The 24,097-nt window shown below is 40.1% G+C and overlaps 1 protein-coding gene across 1 annotated transcript in view; it reads left to right on the forward strand.

Moving 5' to 3' along the window:
* The window catches only part of ITGBL1 (integrin subunit beta like 1), a 235,466-nt gene that overhangs the window by 130,943 nt on the left and 80,426 nt on the right, over positions 1–24,097 (forward strand).

Consider the following 24,097-nt stretch of genomic DNA (forward strand, 5'->3'; position numbering starts at 1 on the left):
ACTGACATTTCTGAAACTTAATAACATCCTACTGAATTGTAGTGTTGGCTTTTGAGAAAGCATCGTATAAACAGCTTGGAATAAGCTTTCCTGGTCTTGGATGGCATGTAGCCTCAGGTGTGTTCTTGGTACCAGATCAGTACACACTGGAGGAGAAGGAAGGATTCATCTAGGGGAAAGCTGGTTTCATTGTTTTTGATTTATCAAAATAAGAAATACAATTTCACCTTTCATGCGAAAAATGGCAAAATTAAGGCGAAATATGCTTTTGGAGGAACTGGTAATTGAAGTTATTACAAATTTTATTCATGAAAAGGGAAAATGAGAAAGATTTCCCTTATGTGAATGTTAGATCAGAACCACCACAATATTGTAAAGTAATTAGCCTTCAATTGAATAAATTAAAAAAATTAATTTTATGTTGCAGGGCTTTTTTTTTCTTTTTGAAAAATGAATTTTTGAGATTGAATTCAAGTGTCATAAAATTTGTGCTTATAAAGTATACAACTTAGAGGGTTTTTTTGTTTTACTTTTTACTGTATTCATAGAATTATCTGACCTTCACCACTGACTTGTTCCAGAACATTTTCATCACCACAAAAAGAAACTTGGTACCCCTTCCTGGTCACTCTCCATATTCTCCCCACTCAGCCCCTGGAAACCATTAATCTTCTTCCTGTCTCTGTACTTTTGCCTGATCTGGATATTGCATCTAAATAGGAACTGTGTTCTTTTGTGTCTGGCTTTTCTCACTTAGCTTAATGTTTTCAACGTTGTAATGTGTCAGTACCTCGTTTTATGGCTGCATAATATTCATCTGTATGGATATACCACATTTGTTCATCCACCCATCTGTCAATCAACATTTGAGTTGTTTATTCTTTTTGGCCATTATGAATACCATTCTATGAATATTTATTTACAAGTTTTGTGCAAAGAATTTTTTTTTTTCATTTCTCTTGGATATCTGCCCATGAGTTGGAATCGCTGTGTCATATGGAGTTCTATGGTTAGGTTCTTGACGTACCGTAACACTGGCTTTAAAGTGACTGTACTATTTTAGTTTTCCTTCAGAAGTGTATGAAGCTTCCAATTTCTCCACATCCCCACTGTTATTTATTATCATATGTCATCTTTTCTCTATTATTATTTTTTTGAGAGGTGGGTAGAAAACCCTCCCAAGTCTCCAAGGTTATTTGTAACATACTGTTTTCCTGTACTCTGGTATTTATCCCTAATGATTATAAGAAAGAGGATAAAATATGGATAGAAGGAATTTTTAATTTCAGAAGCATTTCGGATTTGCCCCATCCTTCACTAATAACCCCAGACAGGAACCACTGTTATACCAGCATTAGTAAAATATTGTGATTCTAGTGCTTCAGCAAGCCTATTATGCTCTTAAAATAACAAAGACTAAAAAATCAGTTTTTCTTGGACTATTGTTATTTATTGCTAAGAATAGCAAGCTATATAATAGAAAAATAAGAAAAGCATATAAAATATCTTAAACATAGAAAATGACTTTAAGTATGTGTGTATATATATATATCTGCCAAAGTTTTCCATTTGTCTTGAATTTTTATATGATGTTAGTGCAAGAGAATTATTTATGGACTTCATATATCAATGTTTAATAAACTCTGACAAACATATTTGTCTCCTACCTTTATGAATAATCTTTATTTAGTTCCTATTTTTCAGGACTAGAGTATATTTAAAGTTTATTGTACCAAAAAGGTGTTAATATGTAGAGAATTATACTTTTTATTTTTTTTGAAATTCATTCAAGCCTTTTGATGCTCTTTACCAATTGTAAGCTTCTCTAGTTTCCTCACAAGGAAACAGAGATGTTGATGAGTGAAGAGGTTTTCCAGGGAACTGTAACAAAATGTAAGAATTTTGAGAATGAAGACCAAGGATTTATGACAGGCAGGCCAGTGCTCGGACCAATGGTCAGAGACTTCGTTTTTCATAGGGCTACATCTGCAAACTCATGAGCACTGGAGGTTTTAAAGCAAATGGCCAAGATGGAAACTTCCAAAGGATTAGTTTTGCGGTTTATGAATGACAACTGCAGCTGTGGTTACATGAGTGAAGAAAGCAATTACAAGGCCCATCGGTTCTCCAGCCGGAGAGCCTCAGCAGCTCACCAGCTGGGGCCAAGGGGAAAAAAAAAAAGCAATTCTCCTGGTAGAATTAAATTAGATTACTTGCTTGTGCCAGTGATGACTATGTGTGATCATTATGTCTTAAAGGCAGGGGAATAATTTAGAGGATGTCTTAAATTCTTGGTTAATCCTGTAATTCCTTGATTTCTATCCCTTCATTTAGTTAGATGATTCTCCTGGAGCCAGTGTGGATATCCAGTGATTCATCCTAATTTCTGCTCCTGGGGTTGGGGGGTGGGGTGCAACTTTCTCGACTTTCCTATCAGTGTTCCGCTCTAAGGGCAAAAGAGCCGGACACGACCGAGCACACAGACACGGGCAATGTCTACACATTGGTTTTCAACTCTTCTTGGTTAAAAATACACTTTTATTGTTATTGAGGTTCTCCTGGGTACGTGGTCTGGCTTTGGCCAGAAAATATGAGCAAAAGGGATGTTATCACTTCCAAGTGGAGGATGCGGAGGCAGTGAGAGATTGTTGTGCTGTCGTGTTCCCTGGCATGGGGATTTTCAGTGTTTAAGATGGTAGCTGATCTAAATAAGGAGATGTCTGCTGACCCACCAAAGGTCTATAACACAAATGAGAAATAAACCTTTGTTGTTTCAAGTGGCTGAGACATTGGGGTTTTTGTTATGGCCACAGAACTCCTGATCATACTCTCTTCTGCATGCAGAATTAGGGAACACAGCCAAAGCAACACAACCAAGCTAGCAAATGCAGCAAAAATCACACTTAAATCCAAAGAGGTAGGTATAAAAAAGTTGAGGTTTATTATTGTATATATATTGAATGTATCACATCAGCATGGGTATCTAAATCAGCATAAATAGGGACTTCAATGGCAGTCCAGTGGTTAGAAATCCATGCTTCTGCTGCAAGAGACATGGGTTCAATCTCTGGTTGGGGAACTAAGATGCCATATGCTCCATGATATGGCAAAATCAAACATAAATATATGTATATTTTATAAGTGATATATTTATATTATTCTGTTAATATCAGTAGCATTTATGGGCACAATAAAATGCTAAGAGCATTAAATGCATTACCTTTTTTAATATTCCCAAAACACAATGAGGTAGGAAGAAATATAATTCTTCTACTTTTCACAAAAGAAGAAACTGGAACAATCTGTCATCTTACCTGGTAGGTGCAGGAGGTACAAGTTTTCATAGAAATTTTAATCCAGGCCCTTCAATGCAACAGCTGTCATTTAAGATAATTTACTAACATTCTAATTTGTTAATGTGTTCTTATAACAATTTTCTGAACAACTTGCAGTGAATATATTTTCGTATTATAAGTATTCTTCTGCAAAATTATTGATATGGCTACATAGCATTCCATAATATGGTTGTATCCATAGCAAAATAATTTAATCAACCCTCTTTTATTAGAAATCTAAATTGTCTCTTATTTTATTCAAGTGCAAATGTCATACTTTATACTCTTATAGAAGAACATTTGCATAAACCCTAAGTATTATTCTTAGCTGTGGGTTTGTTGTTGTTCAGTGGCTCAGTCATATCTGATTCTTTGCAATCCTATGGACAGCAGCAGGCCAGATTCCTCTGTCCTCCACTATCTCCCGGAGCTTTCTCAAACTCATATCCTTTGAGTCCATGATGCTATCTAACCATCTCATCCTCTGCTGCCCCCTTCTCCTTTTGCCTTCAATCTTTCCCAGATCCAGGGTCTTTTCCAGTAATTTGGCTCTCTGCATCAGGTGGCCAAAATATTGGAGTTTCAGCTTCAGCATCATTCCTTTCAATGTATATTCAGAGTTGATTTCCTTTAGGATTGACTGGTTAGATCTTGCTGTCCAGGGGACTCTTGAGAGTCTTCTCCAGCATCACAGTTGAAAAGCATCAGTTCTTTGGCTCTCAGCCTTCTTTATGGTCCAACTCTCACACCCATCCATACACAACTACTGGAAAAGCCATAGCTTTGACTCTGTGGACCTATTCAGCAAAGTGATTTTTCTGCTTTTTAATATGCCGTCTAGGTTTGTCACAGCTTTCCTTCCAAGGAGCAAGGATCTTTTAACTTCATGGCTGTGGTCACTGTCCGCAGTGGTTTTGGAGCCCAAGAAAATAAAATAGGTCACTGATTCCGCTTTTTCCCTTTCTATTTGCCATGAAGTGATGGGACTAGATACCGTGATCTTTGTTTTTCAAATGTTGAGTTTCAAGCCAGCTTTTCACTCTCCTCTTTCACCTTCTTCAACGGACTCTTTAGTTCCTCTTCACTTTCTGCCATTACAGTGGTATCATCTGCATGTCTGAGGTTGTTGATATTTCTCTCAGCAGTCTTGATTCCAGCTTGTGATTCATCTAGCCCAGCATTTCTCATGATGTTCTTTGTATATAAGTTAAATAAGCAGGGTGACAATTTGCAGTCTTGTCTTACTCCTTTCCTGATTTGGAACCAGTCCATTGTTCCATGTCTGGTTCTACCTGTTGCTTCTTTGATCCACATATACAGGTTTCTCAGGAGACAGGTAAGATGGTCAGGTATTCCCATATCTTTAAGAATTTTCCACAGTTTGTTGTGATCAACACAGTCAAAGGCTTTAGCATAGTCAATGAAGAAGAAGTAGATGTTTTTGTAGAATTTTCTAGCTTTCTCCATGTTCCAAGCAGTGCTGGCAATTTGATCTCTGATTCCGCTGCCTTTTTAAAAGCCAGCTTGTACATCTGGAAGTTCTTGGTTCACAGTACTACTGAAGCTTAGCTTGAAGGATTTTGAGCATAACCTTGCTAGCATGTGAAATGAGTGCAATTGTATGGTAGTTTGAACGTTCCTTGGTGTTGCCCTTCTTTGAGATTGGAATGAATACTGACCTTTTCCAGTCCTGTGACTACTGTTGAGTTTTCCAAATTTGCTGACATATTGAGTGCAACATTTTAACAGCATCATATTTTAGGATTTAAAATAGCTCAGCTGGAGTTCTGTCACCTGCACTAGCTTTGTTCATAATAAGGCTTCCTCAGGCCCACTTGACTTCATACTCCAGGATGTCCGACTTTAGGTGAGTAGCCATACCATTGTGATTCCAGGTCGTTAAGACCTGTTTTGTATAGTTCTTCTGTGTATTCTTGCCACCTTTTCTTAATCTCTTCTGCTTGCTTTCCTTGTGGTTCAGCTGGTAAAGAATCCACCTGCAATGTGGGAGACCTGGGTTTGATCCCTAGGTTGGGAAGATCTCCTGGAGAAGGGAACAGCTACCCACTCGAGTGTTCTGGCTTGGAGAATTCCATGGACTATACAGTCCATGGGGTCTCAAAGAGTTGGATATGACTGAGCCACTTTCATTTTCACTTTTTCTGTTAGGTCCTTACCATTTCTGACCTTATCATGCCCATTCAAGGGCATGAAATATACCCTTGAAACCTCCAATTTTCTTGAAGAGATCTCTAGTCTTTCCCATTCTATTGTTTTCCTCTATTTCTTTGCACTGTTCTTTTAAGATGGCCTTCTTATCTCTCCTTCCTATTCTCTGGAACTCACTTGGGTGTATCTTTCCCTTTTTGCTTCCCTTCTTCCTCATCTTTTTGTAAGGCCTCCTCAGACAACCACTTTGTTTTCTTGCATTTCTTTTTCTTGGAGGTGGTGTTGGTCACTGACTCCTGCACAGTGTTATAGATCTCTGTCCATAGTTCTTCAGGTACTCTATCAGATCTGATCTCTTGAATCTATTTATCACTTCCACTTTTTAATCATAAGGTATTTGATTTAGGTCATGCCTGAATGGTCTAGTGATTTTTCCTACTTTTTTCAATTTAAGCCTGAATTTTGCAATAAGGAGCTCATGATTGAAGCCACAGTCAACTCTAGGCCTTGTTTTTGCTGAAAGTATAGAACTTCTCCATCTTCAACTGCAAAGAATACAATCAGTCTGATTTTTATATCACCCATCTGCTGATGTCCATGTGTAGAGTCATCTCCTGGGTTGTTGGAAAAAGATGTTTGTAATGACGACCATGTTCTCTTGACAGAACTATGTTAGCCTCTGCCCTGCTTCATTTTGTACTCTAAGGCCCAAACTTACCTGTTATTCTGAGTATCTCTTGACTTCCTACTTTTGCATTCCAATCCCCTATGATGCAAAGTACATCTTTTGAAACAAACTGAGATCATTCTGTCATTTTTGAAACTGCACCCAAGTACTGCATTTCAGATTCTTCTGTTGACTTTGAGGACTACTCCATTTCTTCTAAGGGATTCTTGCCCACAGTAGTAAATATAATGGTCATCTGAATCAAATCTGCCCGTTCCTGTCCATTTTAGCTCATTGATTCCTAAGATGTCAATGTTCAATCTTGCCATCTCCTGCTTGATCACATCCAATTTGCCTTGATTAATGGACCTAACATTCCAGACTTTTAGGCAATATCATTCTTTATAGATGGAACTTTACTTTCACCACCAGACATATACATAACTGAGTGTTGCTTCTGCTTTGGCCCAGCCTCTTCATTCTTTCTGGAGCTATTATTGCCTTCTGCTCTTCCACAGTAGCATATTGGACACCTTCTGACCTGGAGGGCTGAACTTCTGCTTTCATATCTTTTGCCTTTTCATACTGTTCATGGGATTCTCGAGGCAAGAATACTGGTGTGGGTTCCATTTCATCCTCCAGTGGGCCATAGAACTCATCAGTATGACTGGTCCATCTTGGGTGACCCTGAATGGTGTGGCTCATAGATTCCTTGAGTTACACAGCCCACTTTGTCATGATAAGGCTGTGATCCATGAAGGAGTGGATGTGGATTGAAAACATTTAAATGCATAAAAATATAACTTCTTAATAAATGTTCCCAAACAATTTATATTCTCTAGAATAATTGTATCGGGGTGGAAGAGGGTTTCCCTCCGCCTACCAGTAGTGACAATTTAAATAATTCGCTTTCCATGGGGTGGTTTCTGTTTGTGTTGAAACTTTTACCATTTATCAAACTCCTTTCACTGACTTCTGTAATCATCAAAATGAACAGTTTATCTGCAGGCATTAGTACTCAGCAGCTCGTGTTTGCAGCGTTTGCCCTCTTTGGTCATCATTCATCCTTGTGTCTAAATCATTGTCTCGTTTGGTGCCGCAGTCCCGTGTTTGTTGTCTGTCCCCTGTTCCCTTTGGGTTTCTTTGATCAGACTTGTTGCACATACTTGTTGCACGTGTTTTGGCCCTTCAACACACATACCCATACACCCCCGCAAGGGGAGGCGTGAGGTGGGAGGAGAATGACAAATGGAAGCTAATTATTGAATATCATAGCTTCTAGAAAATAGGAACTGTGTCCTCATTTTTATCAATTAGTATGCCTTAATTAATGAATTAAGCAAGTTGGTTCAGTTTCCTCACCTAGGAACATAATTTGAAAGAAGGATAGCATGCCAAATTTGCACCATGTGGAGATTTTTCAATTTAAATTATCATTTATCTCTTCTTTTTATTGGCAAAGCACACCTTTTCTCGTTTTGATCAACCAGAGAAGCTTTTTGTGATGCATGCATTTTTTTTAACCTGTTTTTTTACTCTACGTAATTATTTTATAACTGTAATTTTTCTTATTTATATATAGAGAGATACAATTGTTATTTGAAATAGAAAAAAAAATTTTGTTTTAAGTCCTCTAAAAAATTATTGTCAATTTTTGTGGGTAGGAGGGTCTTTTAATTTTTTAATAAAATTTTTATCAGCTTTATTGAGATATAGATGTAAAAAAAAATTGCACACATTTAATGTATATAATTTGATTAGTTTGGACGTGTGCGTATACCTGTGATGCCATCAGCACAGTCAGGGTGATACAGAGATCTGTTACATGTCCCTGTGTCCTTTTCCTGTGTGTGTGTATGTAGTAATGCTTAGCACAAGCAAACATTGACTATCTAACATAGTCAGACTAACAGAAGCAGAAAATAGAATGGTGGTCACCAGTGGAGCAGGGAGGAGGAAAGGGGGGAGGTTTTTTCCAGTGGGTATAAGTTTTTTTTATACAAGGTAAATAAGGTCTGGAGATCTCCTATACAACATAGAGTGGATAGCTAACAATTTGAACTTTTTTGTGTGGTTTTGTGAACTGAAAAAAATTGTTAAGAGGATAGTTCTCCAAACATTTTAAGTACTGCCCCACCTACTGTGGTTTTGATTGTATTTTTAAAATTCCCAGAGGCTTAATTAGATATCTTATTGTTAGTGAAGTGGGAAATGTATAGACAAGAGAACCCACTATTTCCTTTGAGTAGTACTTTGAGTACACTTTGTCGACAAAGGTCTGTAGAGTCAAAGCTATGGTTTTTCCAGTAGTTATGTATGGATGTGAGAGTTGGATCATAAAGAAGGCTGAGGGCCGAAAAACCAATGCTTCCAAATTGTGGTGCTGGAGGACTTTTGTGAGTCCCTTGGATAACAAGGACTGTTATCCAATCAATCCTAAAGGAAATCAACTCTGAATATTCATTGGAAGGACTGATACTGAAGTTGAAACTTTGGTCACCTGATACGAAGAGCCGACTTACTGGAAAAGGCCCTGATTCTAGGAAAGACTGAAGGCAAAGGAGAAGGGGGCAGCAGGAATGAGATGGTTAGAGACGAACAAGATGGCAGAGGAGTAAGTGAACGTGGAGGACATCTCTCTCTACGAGTACATCAGGAATACACCTTCAGACACAGAAGTGCGTTCAGAATGCCAGCTGAGAGTGGGCAGGAGTACCTGACCACTGGAAAAGAATATATAGAACCACGTAAAACTCGGTAGGCCGAAGGAACTAGGGGTGAATCAGGAGTGTTAGGACTGGACCCGCCCTCAGCAGGTGCGGGCACTGAAGCAGGGGTCCATCCCCACCTCGGGGCAATTGTTTGGGTCAGAGGAGATGGTTAGATAGCATTACTGACGCAATGGGCGTGGATTTGAGCAAACTCCAGAAGTTAGTGGAGGACGGGGGATCCTGGTGTGCTGTAGTCCACGGGGCTGAAAAGAGCTGGACGTGACTTAGGGACTTAACAACAGCAACAACTTTGAGAAGGAGAGTGGGATTCAGATTTTCTCTTTACTAAGTATTCAGTTTGATCGATCCCCTGCGTCTGTCAGAGCTTGGGAACTCTGGAACAGTCATACACTGAATTATGACCTTTCAGACGTAGTTGCTGAGCACCCCAGCCAAAGAAGATGCAGAAATGATCCTGTCAGATAAGCTTCTTTACTCTTCCTTTTCCAAAAGGAATCATCCTACTTTCAGTGATGCACCAAATGGGGATAATATCAGTGAATTGGGAAATCATGCCAGAAGCAGAAGTCTATATTTTGTCCTATTTATAGACATTAAATGATGAGACATCAGTCTTTGGATCCCCAGGGTGTCTCCCACAGATCTCTGAGCACACCTTAAACTTTCAGTGTCTCTTTTATGGCTTTTAAGTATCTCTAAAATCATGGAATGACCCAGAGTAGAAAAATAGTATCTAGGAAGAGAAAAAGCCTCTTTGTTATTTGCTTCCTTTGTACTCAGAAAATACGTATTAGAATGTCTTAAACTGTAGAACATTTCACAAAACCTCGACAATGTGAATGCTATTTATTATGACTTTGTTAGGGCTGCCAGGGTGGCACAGTGGCAAAGAATCCACCTGCTGATGCAGGAGACGCAAGAGACACGGGTTTGATCCCTGGATCGGGAGGATCCTCTGGACGTATTCTTGCCTGGGAAATCCCATGGACAGAGAAGCCTGGCGGGCTACAGTCCATGGGGTCACAAAGAGTTGGATCTGACTGTATGTGCATGCACACACACACAACTTATTTAAAAAATAATATGGGGAGAAAAAGATTGGGATCATGGAAGAACGAAATATAGCGCCTCCATCACTCTTCACGGTTTCATGATGTGCTGGGACATTTTCTACCCTCATGAGGGACCGAAGGTGCAGGTGCCTGTACAGCTGCAGACTGGTGTTTTTCTGGCCAGTCCGTATTAAATCTGATATTTAATCTCTCGATTCTATGAAGAAGCAGCGTTTACTAAACTACAGGCATAATTTGTGTACATTGAAGGAAATTGCTAAATATAATGGAAGCAAGCCAAGAAAAGAAGATCTCATGTAAGATGACTCGGTAGGAATTCTCCTTTCCAGCAGGCAAATAATTATCTCTGTTCCTCTTCTTTATTTCACTGTGCCTTTCCTCTTGCTATTTTAATATTCAGCAGAGCAGAAAGGAAAAAAAAATTCAGAAGCTGAATTGAGTAATTTTTGTCTAATCTTTTAGAAAAGATGGTACAAAGTAACTCAATGGAAAATAATAAATGTAATATTTTTTTCAGATAACCTGAGGATTTTCTGATCCATAGTCCAGAAAACTGTATCACTCCCCAGACAAAGTGAATATTTTGTGTGTGTGTTCCAGTCAGCGATCTTGCTTAAATGGTTTGTCTCCGGCAACAGAACATTTTGTGTCAAAGATAGAAATCAATCCAAATAAATGGACAATTTTTATTACATTTTGCATAACTTTTATGGAGTAAATTGAAAACTGGCAAAATTTTCTGGCTAAGAAAGTTCCCAGTAAAGACTGCAACAAATATTGTCAAAATCTATTTGAAATGAAAATAGAATATTGGGCATGAATTCAATCCTGATTTCTCTAAGTGACCTTAAAATGAAATGTGTGACAACCATGACAGTTTTGTTACTATAATTATTTATTTCTATTAAAACATTAAGCCCACTGTGTAGGATATAGTGTGGGGCTCTAATGGTTATCTACCTGCTTTTATTCAACATAAACAAGCAAACCAGATACATTTCATGGGGAACAGTCTCTTCTGGTTATCAGCAGTAATCTTCACAGAACTACACATTCTATACACTTTGTTTTTAATAGAAAAATCCATGAGGCAGAGTATCATTATCATGTCTAGATTTTAGGGTCATGTAGATGATCAAAACTCTATAATTCCTTTCTTGGATACATAAGATGTCATTAAAAATTATATGGCTTGTCGTTATGTTAAATGTCCATGATAGATACATAAGCAAATATTATATTGTTCAGTTGCTCAGTCGCGTGACTCTTTGCAACCCATGGACTGCAGCACACTAGGTTTCCCTGTTCTTCACCATCTCCTGGGGCTTACTCAAACTCATGTCCGTTGAGTTGTTGATGCCATCCAACCATCTCGTCCTCTTCTCCTGCCTTCAGTCTTTCCCAGCATCAGGGTCTTTTCCAATGTGTTGTCTCTTCACATGCAAATATTATATTCAACAGAAAGTAGTATGTTCAAGGTATAACCATACTAGAGCATATTGACATCTTATGCATCATATTTTCATTAGTGATGTTGCTTATCAAATTTAATAAATCTAATATTCATTGATCATTTTACCAGGTATAGGGCTTCCCCCCTGCCCCCGATGGCTTAGGGGTAAAGAATCACCTGCAGTGAAGGAGATGCAGGTTCGATCCTCAGGTAGGGATGATCCCCTGAAGGAGGAAATGGCAACCCATTCCAGGATTCTTGCCTGGAGAATCCCACAGTCAGAGCAGCTGGTGGGTTACAGTCCATGAGGTCGCAAAGAGTCGGACATGACTGAGCACACACACACTTCATTGTTGCCATAGAAATGCTGGGTTAACCTTCCTCAGTGCCTACTGCAATGCATCCTTGCTAAAATACTAAGTTAAATGTAACTAAAGTGACCAAGATATAGCCTTCTTATACCTGAGGCAAGTATGTTAGCATCCTTTCATGTGGTTTCCTCTTTCCTTTGCCTCCAATCATGTTTACTTATCTAATGGAATAGGGGAAGACACAATTCTACAGTGACTGTTTTATTAAGAGGCATTCATATTAGCAAAGCAGTGAAATAACAACAGTTTAGTGGTTGGACTGGTATTTTGAGGGCCCCATTGTCTATACTGGGTATATGTACATATACCTGCCTATTTTAAATGGCAAAAGGACACAGCATTGCAGCGAGGCAAGGAAGTGGGCTTATGTGTTTGGGCTGAAAGACTCTAGACTGAATCTGGGTTCTCACTGGGGCTACCTTACTGGTGACTTTGAACTTCACTGCTCCAGGCTGCTTTTCCTCTCCTTCACTTCTCTCTGCAGCAAGTGCCCTTGATTCTATATTCTGACTCATTTGGATCCTTAGATTCTACGTGCTCTCATGGGTCCCATGGGTTTCATTTATGACTCACCTTCTTCACAGACTTTCTCTGGTTTTGCATCACTAACCTGACAGCTGAGTACTCTTCAGAAGAATCAGGTGACTCGCTATGCTGTTTTCTAGACTCTGCTTTCTCCCAAGTGACTGCTTTGGATACAGACTCATATTCTTCAGTTAAGACGTCCTTTCATTTGGACTGCAACAGTTAAGATGGATGAGATTTTGGCTCTTCATAAATATTTATTTCTCATGTGATGCCTTTTATTTGGATAAAGGAAGAAAGACAAGATTCTTTGGCTTCCTATTTAAGTTTCTAAATAGTCTTGGCCTCTTTGCTGCTCAAAATATCCATGCCATGTGGATGTTGTAAATAGCACCAAATGGTCTGGCATAGCACTGTCATGAGCTGCTTAAAGTTTGAATGGTCCCAAGAATGAAACTGTAGATATTTGAGGTCACATGTAACGTTCTTTACAAGGACATCAAATCATTTTCCAACGTTTCTTTCTCTGGAGTTTTTCCTGTGGCCCTATATTGCACAATAGTTCACAGAAGGAGCTTAAAAGAAATGTAAAAAAAAAAATTGTCAGCAGATAATGGAGTCTACAGTGACTAGAAAGTTCTCTTACACAGCTTCACTTGATGAATTTGCTAGAAGTTTGCATATCATGAATTATATGGAGCTATAGCCACAATGGTTTGCCTTGGAAATGAACAGAGATCATTCTGTCGTTTTTGAGATTGCATCCAAGTACTGCATTTCGGACTCTTATGTTGACCATGATGGCTACTCCATTTCTTCTGAGGGATTCCTGCCCACAGTAGTAGATATAATGGTCATCGGAGTTAAATTCACCCATTCCAGTCCATTTCAGTTTGCTGATTGCTGGAATGTCGACATTCCCTCTTGCCATCTCTTGTTTGACCACTTCCAATTTGCCTTGATTCATGGATCTGACATTCCAGGTTCCTATGCAATATTGCTCTTTACAGCATCGGATCTTGCTTCTATCACCAGGCACATCCACAGCTGGGTGTTGTTTTTACTTTGGCTCCATCCCTTCCTTTTTTCTGGAGTCATTTCTCCACTGATCTCCAGTAGCATATTGGGCACCTACTGACCGGGGGAGTTCCTCTTTCAGTATCCTATCATTTTGCCTTTTCATACTGTTCATGGGGTTCTCAAGGCAAGAATACTGAAGTGGTTTGCCATTCCCTTCTCCAGTGGACCACATTCTGTCAGCATTGTCACCCTGCTTAAACTTATATGCAGAACACATCATGAGAAATGCTGGACTGGAAGAAACACAAGCTGGAATCAAGATTGCCGGGAGAAATATCAATAACCTCAGATATGCAGATGACACCACCCTTATGGCAGAAAGTGAAGAGGAACTAAAAAGCCTCTTGATGAAAGTGAAAGAGGAGAGTGAAAAAGTTGGCTTAAAGCTCAACATTCAGAAAACGAAGATCATGGCATCCGGTCCCATCACTTCATGGGAAATAGATGGGGAAACAGTGGAAACAGTGTCAGACTTTGTTTTTTTGGGCTCCAAAATCACTGCAGATGGTGACTGCAGCCATGAAATTAAAAGAGGCTTACTCCTTGGAAGGAAAGTTATGACCAGCCTAGATAGCATATTGAAAAGCAGAGACATTACTTTGCCAACAAAGGTCCGTCTAGTCAAGGCTATGGTTTTTCCAGTGGTCATGTATGGATGTGAGAGTTGGGCTGTGAAGAAGGCTGAGTGCTGAAGAATTGATGCTTTTGAACTGTGGTGTTGGAGAGGACTCTTGAGAGTCCCTTGGACTGCAAGGAGATCCAACCAGTCCATTCTGAAGGAGATCAGCCCTGGGATTTCTTTGGAAGGAATGATGCTAAAGCTGAAACTCCAGTACTTTGGCCACCTCACGCGAAGAGTTGACTCATTGGAAAAGACTCTGATGCTGGGAGGGATTGGGGGCAGGAGGAGAAGGGGATGACAGAGGATGAGATGGCTGGGTGGCATCACTGACTCAATGGACGTGAGTCTCAGTGAACTCTGGGAGTTTGTGATGGACGAGGAGGCCTGGCGTGCTGTGATTCATGGGGTCGCAAAGAGTCAGACACGACTGAGCAACTGAACTGAACTGAACTGATAGCCACAATATGCCAGCAAATTTGGAAAACTCAGCATTGGCCACAGGACTGGAAAATGTCAGTTTTCATTGCAATCCCAAAGTATGGCAACGCCAAAGAATGTTCAAACTACCGTGCAATTTCACTTATCTCACATACTAGCAAAGTAATGCTGAAAATTCTCAAGCTAGGCTTCAACAGTACATGAATCAGGAACTTCCAGATGTTCAATCTGGATTTAGAAAAGGCAGAGAAACCAGAGATCAAATTGCCAACATCCGTTTTAGCATAGAAAAAGCAAGAGAATTCCAGAAAAACATCTACTTCTGCTTCATTGATTACACCAAAACCTTTAACTGTATAGATCAAAACAAGCTGTGGAAAAGTCTTAAAAAGATGGGAATATCAGACCACCCAGCTGCCTCCTGAGAAATCCGTATGCAGGTCAAGAAGCAACAGTTAGAACCAGACATGGAACAATGGACTGGTTACAAATTTAGAAAGGTGTACGTCAAGGCTGTACATTGTCACCTTGCTTATTTAACTTATATGCAGAGTGCATCATGTGAAATGCTGGACTGGATGAAGCACAAGCTGGAATCAAGATTGTCTGGAGAAATATCAATAATCTCAGATAGGCAGATGACAGTACCCTTATGGCAGAAAGTGAAGAGGAACTAAAGAATCTCTTGATGAAAGTGAAAGAGGAGAATGAAAAAGGTGGTTTAAAACCCAACATTAAAAAAACTAAGATCATGGCATCCAGTCCCATCACTTCATGGCAAATAGTTGGGGAAACAATGGAAACAGTGAGGTACTTTATTTTTTTAGGGTCCAAAATCACTGCAGATGCTGACTGCAGCCATGAAATTAAAAGACACTTGCTCCTTGGAAGAAAAGCTATGACAAATCTAGACAACATATTAAAAAGCAGGGGCATTACTTTACTGACAAAGGTCAGTATAGTCAAAGCTATGGTTTTTCCAGTAGTCATGTGTGGATGTGAGAGTCGAACTATAAAGAAAGCTGAGCCTTGAGGAATTAATGCAGTCCCTTGGACTGCAAGGACTGCAATCAGTCCTAAAGAATTAGAAGGACTGATGCTGAAGCTGAAACTCCAATACTTTGGCCACCTGATGCAAAGAGCTGACTCCTTTGAAAAGACCCTGATGCTGGGAGAGATTGAAGGCAGGAGGAGAAGGAGGTGACAGAGGATGAGATGGTTGGATGGCATCACTGACCCGATGGACATGAGTTTGAGTAAGCTCCAGGAGTTGGTGATGAACGGGGAAGCCTGGCTTGCTGTACTCCATGGAGTTGCAAAGAGTCAGACGTGACTGAGCAACTGAATGGAAGTGATATCCCAATGGGCTGTCCCAGATAGTACAGGCTGTACAGGTACAATCTGGCTGTCCTAGATGGTGGCTCAGATGGTAAAGGATCTGCCTGCAATGCAGGAGACCCTGGTTTGATTCCTGGATTGGGAAGATCCCCTGGAGGAGGAAATGGCTACCCACTTCAATATTCTTGTCTGGAGAAGTCCATGGACAGAGGAGCCTGAGGACAGGCTACGGTCCGTGAGTCACAGAGTTGGACACGACTGAGCGACTGACTCTTTCATGGTCATTGTCCTGATAAGATGATGGCAAAACTTACACACTTGAGTATACTTTACTGTAATTATAAAGAGGCAAAACCCAAGGAGTGTAATTCATGCGTGACTCTAAATCTGGATGATTCTGTTGCATAAAGAGAGAAACCTGGAAGGACCATAGTGGTAGAGAGTCCTGGGTGTGGTCAGAGGCCTAAAGTCTTGTGGCTGCACGAAGGCGTGGCAGGGCTGGAACATACTGACCTTATGTAACCCTTTCCCGAGCGTCCCTCCCACTACTTGTGTGATCCCTGGGAAAACCCTTGGCAGGCATCGACCTCCTGTTTGGGTTGAGGTGCCCACACACGGTGCTACAGCTCTGTGCTTCCTCTCAGCATCTGTAGCCTCATCCCGTCAGCCACTTTGCAATCCTGGGGCCGCGTGCCTCTGCAAAGGCAGGAATTCCAGACATGGCCACACGGCCTATGAGAACCTCACAGCGTGCTTGTGCTCATCCCGTTCATTGTTTGTGTGGCCCTGGGAAGTTTCATTTCACTTTACAGACTGTCAGTTTTATCTCTGAAAACTGTAGTATAATGGCCGTTTCCTCTAAAATGTTGTGAGGGATGATTAAGATGGTGCATAAGAAATTGTCTTGTTAACTGGAAAACCAACCTGCAGTTGTGAGGGATTACTGGGGTTTAAGCAGATGACGCAACAGGTGAACTCAAGGCCATAGAATGTTAGAGAGAAAATAAGATCAGTATTCATTCACCTCATTCATTAATTAATTCACACATTCGACTTATATTTATTGGGGTCCTACTGTGTGCCTAGAACTGGTCTAGGTGCATAGGATAAAATAATAAATAGGCAGCTAGTGTCAGGCCTCTCAGACAGCTTGTGGTCAGTTTGGTTGGAGAAGTGAAGTGAAGTGAAGTTGCTCAATTGTGTCTGACTCTTTGTGACCCCATGGACTGTAGCCTACCAGGCTCCTCCCTCCATCCATGGGATTTTCCAGGCAAGAGTACTGGAGTGGGTTGCCATTTCCTTCTCCAGGGGGATCTTCCCGACCCAGGGATCGAACCCAGGTCTCCCACATTGTAGGTAGACGCTTTTACCATCTGAGCCACCAGGGAAGTCTAAAGAAGAAAATAAATAGTTTTTCTTAGCATTAGGAGATGAAAGTCAAGATAAAATGGCCAAGGTGGGTTATGCAGCCAGCTCCAGATAAGGGAGTCAGGGACCCTCTCTGAGGATTTCTTCTTGGCCAGATCTAAGTGTTGAAATGGGGCCAGAAGAGGGAAGATGGTCAGAAAACAGAAAAAAAAAAAAAAAGATTTATACCATACTTCAGACTCATGAAGGTTTTCTGGAAGAGATCAAAGTTGGGTGGGCTTTGTTCTTTGAGAATCCAGAGAGGAGACTTAGAATTTGTTGAAGAAGTATTTTAAAAATACCAACATGAGCTCCCACCTGACTTAATCTATCTGTGAGATGGCCTGGGCATCAGGGATTTTAAAAGCTCACTGGTGACTTCGCTGTGTGGCCACATTTAGAATCAATGCTCTGCAGAGTTGTGTAATGGGCAGAGTCCTGCCACAGAAGGACGGACACTTTTGTTTTTGTCCTACTTCCCACAGAGCAAATGGGCCTTCGGGAGTGCTTAAGAGTTGCAGAAAAATTACTGTCCTGTGGGGTCTTTGCCGGATGGTCTGTTGAAAAGGTGGAAAAGCAGTGAGGCAGTGGGGGGTGGGGGCATGGGAAAATTATGCTCTTAGTGAAAAGGATAAAGAATTTTCAAAACAGGAAGTCCCATCAGGAGGTACAGAAATATAAAAGAGTATGCTATATTTGTTCAGGGAATTGCTCCATCCACATTTTTGTATATCTGAGGTGGCAGTGAGAATCTGTATTTTAGAATAGATCCAGTGTAATTATGAAGCTTTTGGGTGTGAATGCTGGGGCTGAACCTCTTTCACAGTATTATCCTTCCCTGGTCCTCAGTTGCCCAGAGCCCTTAGTCTGACTTGCAGCCTTCACGGGTTGCTTTCTGAGAACTAATCTGTGATGGGTTTTCCAACCAAAATTAATTTATATTATAATGAAAGATTCTTAGACTTCTATATCCCAGGATTCTTAACCTGAAATTCACACAATTCTGGCAGTTTATGGTTGGGTGTCAGGGCAATAAGTAACTCATATAATAGTGGAAATGAACTGTACATACCTTTTTATATTTTTATAAAGATGGGGCCTACGGTTTCTTTTACTGGGTTCTCAAAGAACTGCAAGATATCAACAAAAGGTGTGATATTAAAACCACTGCATAAAACCAAAACACTTTTACAGAGAGGTCAGAGCAGATTATTAAGAAACATATTTTGCATTAGATGTGCCTTAACTATACATTGTGTGGTTTAATAGTTAAACTAGTCAATTATGCAAATAGTAATCAAATGTAGAAATACTTGGTGATATCCAGTTGTATTTGTAACTTATGAAGTGACTTCTTTTTCTCTTTATTGAAGTTTAGTTGATGTGCAATATTTGTGTAAGTTTCACGTGTCTGACATAGTGATTTACCATTCTTAAAGGTTATTCCATTCATATTCCATTTACTGTAAAATGCTGGCTAAATCCCCTGTATTGTACTGTATGTCTTTGTAGCTTGTTTATTTTATAGTTTGTAGTTTGTACCTCTTAATCTCCCACCCCATCCTGTTCCTCGCTCCTCCCCTCTCCCCGCTGGTAACCACTGGTTTGTGCTCTATATCTGTGAGTCTGTTTCTTTTTTTGTTATCACATCAGATCAGATCAGATCAGTCGCTCAGTCGTGTCCGACTCTTTGCGACCCCATGAATCACAGCACGCCAGGCCTCCCTGTCCATCACCAGCTCCCGGAGTTCACTGAGACTCACGTCCATCGAGTCAGTGATGCCATCCAGCCATCTCATCCTCTGTCGTCCCCTTCTCCTCCTGCCCCCAATCCCTCCCAGCATCAGAGTCTTTTCCAATGAGTCAGCTCTTTGCATGAGGTGGCCAAAGTACTGGAGTTTCAGCTTTAGCATCGTTCCTTCCAAAGAAATCCCAGGGCTGATCTCCTTCAGAATGGACTGGTTGGATCTCCTTGCAGTCCAAGGGACTCTCAAGAGTCTTCTCCAACACCACAGTTCAAAAGCATTTTTGTTATACTCACTAGTTAGTTTTGGCTTTAGGTTCCACATATAAATAACATTAATAGTATTTGTCTTTCTCTAACTTGTTTCACTTAGAATAATATTGTCCAAGTCCATCCTTGTTGTTGCAAATGTCAAAATTTCATTTTTTTTTATTTTATGGCTGAGTAGTATTCTATTCTAGGTATGTATACATACATATATATATATATATATATATATATATATATACATATGCACACACACATGCCCATAAACACACACACACACACATATCTTCTTCATCTGTTCTTCTGTTGATGGAGTCTTAGGTAGCATCCATATCTTGGCAACTGTAAATAATGCTGCTGTGAAAATTGGGGTTCACGAATCTCTTTGAATTAGTGTTTTTGCTTTCTCTAGAATTAAATACCCAGCAGTGGAATTGCTAGGTCGTATGATAGTTCTATTTTTAGTTTTTTGAGAAACCTCCAGACTGTTTTCCATGGTCACTGTACAAATGTACATTCCCACCAACAGTGTATGAGGCTCTCTTTGCTTTCTTGCCAACATTTATTATTTGTGGCCCTTTTCAATGATAGCTCTTCTGACTGATGTGAGGTGATATCTAAGTGTGGTTGTAGTTTGTATTTCTCTGATGATTAATGATTAATGATGTGGAATATCTTTTCCTGTGCTTGTTGGCCATCTGTAAGTACTCTTTGGGAAACTGTCTATTTAGATCTTCTGTCCTTTTCTTAACTGGACTGTTTGCCTTTTGATGTTGAGTTGTTGTTGAGTTGATGTATGAGTTGTTTATATATTGGGGATATTAACCCCTTATTGGTGTTATCATTTGCAAGTATTTTCTCCCATTTAGTAGGTTGTCTTGGCTTTTTTTTTTTTTTTTAATGTGTTCACAAGATTTGAGTTTGGAATGAAATGATGGACCAAACTCAAAACCATTTTCTTCTGAAGCGTGAGAATTTATCACTGAATTTTCTTATTAGGATAATTAGAAACATAGATAAAATTTCAAAGAGGGGGGGAAAATTCCATTCCTGTGTTTCCATTTGAACAGAGTGACATTTCTTCTCTAATGCTCTGGGTTTTATTCTCTACTCATGACAGGTGTCCATTCTGATTAATAAATGTTGCAGTCCTGAATGCTCAGAAGAGTGTAACCTGCCATTCTAGAAATAACAGGAGTATAGGAACAAGAACAGAAGGAAATTTAACTTGTATGCTAATAAAGTTCTTTTTGAATTTTATTAATATATATAAAAATGTAATAAAGAAACATAATTGGTGTTTTGCAATTCCTCCATGGCTCCAAACTAAGGTTTAGCTAGTCTATAAACTTCTTTCCAATCAACATTCAGTCATGTTATTATTGTTTTAACTTTAGCTAGTTTTGTCCATATGAATCCTGGAATTATGAGGGACAGGGATAAATTATCAAAGAAAATTTCAAGCAGTGTGTCAGAGCACATAACCTGAGGAAATAGTAAAGTAGATAGACAAATAGGTCATGCAGCAGCAATAACTCCTGTGATTATTAATCTTGAATGAACCAAGCTCTACCTTCCTGGGCTTGAAATTGTTTATCATACATGTATCCATTCATGTATTCATTCCTTTATTCAATGCAATTAATTCCATTGGCAATATAAAGTGACAAGTAGACTCTTCTTAATGGTTACCTTAATGGAATGATTTGCATGGCTGTTTTTTGAACTTTGATGTTGCTGCTAGATTCTGGTTCAATCCAGAATCATAGAAATGACACCATGGCATAAACTGGCCTGAGAGGAACGCTGTGAGTGAGAGTAATGGCTTTTATTTGTTCAGTGTAGGCGATAAATATGCAAAGTGTTCATAAGACCGTGGCTGATGCTTACTCGAGATCACAGACTCCCAGTAACAGAAAGGTACGGCATTACTGCTGCTGGATCACGCTGAAGAGCCATCCCCAGTTTGGGACATATTACAAGTTGGATTTTATGTCCTGAAAAAGTCTAGCTTTCTTGATTATGTATTTCATTCCTTTGCCATTACGTACAGTGCTAAGGATATAGCAATATTACACAACATCCATGTCAACTGAGTCTTTTAGAGGTAGATGGTAGAATCCTAGTTCAACCAGAAACAAAGGACTTATGTGCTTACATAACCTTGAAGGTCAGGGGTGAAGATGAGCTTTAGAACTAATGGAAAAACCTTTATATGTGTCTCTCTCTTTCTTACATGTAGGCACACGCACACACACACACACACGCACACTTACACACATAGATGCAGGCACACGACCACACGAAGCTGCCCCCAACACATGCATTTCTGCTGTGTTAGAATTTTATCTTAATCTTGCCTACTGTAGATGAATTATTCTCCATGCAGAAGGGTCATGGGTTCTAGCCACCTAAGGTTATATGTTTCTTTGCCCTCACAAAGGAAAATGAGGGCGTGGAGAAAACTCCCCTGCAGTTCCAGGCAGAAACAATAGCTGGTGCATCACCTTAACTTGGAACCATGATCAATTTTGAACCAGTTCTTATGTCCAAGGGCTTCCCAGCTGGTGGCAGTAATAAAGAATCCACAGGCCAATGCAGGAGACGCAAGAGATGAGGGTTCAATCCCTGGGTCAGAAAGATCGCTTGGAGTAGGAAATGGCAACCCAGTTCAGTGTTCTTGCCTGGAAAATTCCATGCACAGAGGAGCCTGATGGACTACAGTCCCTGGGGTTGCAAAGAGTTGGATGCGACTGAACATACACGTATGTCCATAAAGAGAATTGATGGAGTATTGAACTCGGCTCACCCCAGGAGCAGTGCCAGGGTGGTGATAAGTAACAGTTTAAGACTTCAAAGAAGGATTTCCCTGACAGTCTAGTGGCTAAGACTCCAAGGGTTCCATTCCTGGTTGGGGAACTAAAATCCCACAGGCCCCATGGTGCGATCGAAAAAAAAAAAAAGATTTCAAAGAGCCCTTCTGGGCAAACGAAACAACGTTTACTGGCTACAACCACATTTCAAGCTGTATTGATCTTGAGAATCTTTGATTACATGTAGCACCATCTTCCCATAGCAAGATTGATACGTAGCATATTTTTCAGATTCATAGTATAAGGACACCATGACCTGATTAGGCAATTCATGAATAACTGTGGTAGGAGAATAATAATCCCCAGAGACAGTCATGTCCTGATCCCTAGAACCTGTGATTATGCCAGATTATGTGGGAAGGAGGAAAAAGTCACACATGAAATTAAGATTGCTAAGGGGCTTCTCGGGTGGTGCAGTGGTAAAAAACCCTCTTGCCAAAACAGGAGTTGCAAGAGACCCATGTTTGATCCCTGAGTCAGGAAGATACCCTGGAGAAGGAAATGGCAGCCCACTGCAGTATTCTGGCCTGGTAAATCCCATGGACAGAGGAGACTGGTGGGCTACAGCCCAGGGTGTCGCAAAGAGCTAGACACAGTTGAGTGACTGAGCACACACACATGTACACACAGTCAAGAGAGTGTAGTGAATCATCTGGGTTGGCCCAGTGTAATTACAAGGGTCCTCACAAGGTGAAGAGGAGACAGAAGACTTAGAATCAGAAGGAGGTGACGTGGGGATTGACTTTTCGTTGTTGACTTGGATGATGGAGGAATGGGACCCGGAGCCAAGGAATGTGATTGGCCTCCCGAAATTCGAAAAGGCAAGGGATTATTTGACCGTAGAGTTCCAGAGGACTCAGTTCTGCTGACGCCTTTATTTTTAGCCTACTGAAATCCATTTAGACTTCTGATCCCTGGAACTATAAGGTAGTACATTTTGTGTCACGTTTAGCCACCGAGTTTGTGGAAATTTGTTATAGCAGCAATAGAAAATTAGTACAGGGACTTCCTTGGTGGGCCCAATGGTTAAGACTTCGTACTCCCAATTCAGGGGTGTGGGTTCAATCCCTGGTCATCAGGGAGCTAAAATCCCACATGCCTGGTGGCCAAAAAGTACAACATAAACAGCAGAAGCAATACTGTAACAAATTCAGTAAAGAGTTTAAAAATGGTGTTGTGTTAGTCACTGAGTTGTGTCCAACTCTTTGGGACTCCGCGGACTGTAGCCCGCGAGGCTCCTCTGTCATGGAATTCTCCAGGCAAGAATGCTGGAATGTGTTGCCGTTTCCTTCTCTAGGGTAAACTCCCAACTCAGGGGCTGAAGCCAGGTCTCCTGCATTACAGGCAGATTCTTTACCAATCTGAGCCACCAGGGAAGTGGTAGACATCAAAAAAATCTTAGAAAGAAAGAAAGAAAGAAAACCAGTACAGTGTCACAAGGAAATATTCTTTGGCATAGACACTAGGATATAAATCAATAAATCAGAATCTTTTTCTGAGTGACTTACGTAGGCCCGTGAATTTCTTTAGACTTTTACAATCTGTAAAAGAAGAATACTTAGAAGGTATTTCTTTTACTGCTAGTACTTCACCTACCAGTATAAACCTAAAAAGCTGACTAGTGTATAATTTCCATATTGATTTTCCTTTGCATTATTTTAAAATAATGGAAATTAGTTTTTAAACATAACTTTATATCCTGCTTTTTGCAATTATATGAGATCTTATAGTTTATCCCACTTTGTAATATGGTCTGGATATGTTGGTTTTAATGGCTGTATACTGTATTAAGAGATTTTGACCACATGTAACATTCATCTTTATTTCCTCATTTAATCCATTTCTCTACTTAAATGGCTCATGAACACAATTATATGATTTTCATATTATGGTCTGAATTTTTTTTCCGGTTTCGACATTTAACAATGCACATTTGGGTGTGCATTGTTACCTGGAGTAAGTAAGTAGATCTAAGTTTTCCTGGGCCTACATTTTGGGAGTCT

This window comes from Bos taurus, chromosome 12 (genome assembly GCF_002263795.3).
Source record: "Bos taurus isolate L1 Dominette 01449 registration number 42190680 breed Hereford chromosome 12, ARS-UCD2.0, whole genome shotgun sequence".
Lineage (NCBI taxonomy): Eukaryota > Metazoa > Chordata > Mammalia > Artiodactyla > Bovidae > Bos > Bos taurus.